A 327-nucleotide genomic window follows, 5' to 3' on the forward strand; every position below is an offset into this window, starting at 1 on the left:
TGCATTGCGGCTTCTTAAAGGTGTAGTGCGGCATAAGAAAATTGGGGTGGGAAGCAGTTTGCGGAGTAAACGCGATACAGTAGACATGCCACGAGCCACAGGCTGCGGAAACTACACCCTCTTAATGATTTATTTATCTAAACCAACCGAACTGAGTTCACTCGGAACCGAACTCTGGAGAAAAAGAACTGCGTTCCTTTTGTATTCACACACTGTACGCACCTCAGTGCAAAAGGACTCGGCTCACTTCCAAAGGACTCAGTTCATTTTGTATTCACACACTGTACTCACCTCAGTGCAAAAGGACTCGGCTCACTTCCAAAGGAC

The sequence above is a fragment of the Acipenser ruthenus genome, chromosome 9 (genome assembly GCF_902713425.1).
Source record: "Acipenser ruthenus chromosome 9, fAciRut3.2 maternal haplotype, whole genome shotgun sequence".
Lineage (NCBI taxonomy): Eukaryota > Metazoa > Chordata > Actinopteri > Acipenseriformes > Acipenseridae > Acipenser > Acipenser ruthenus.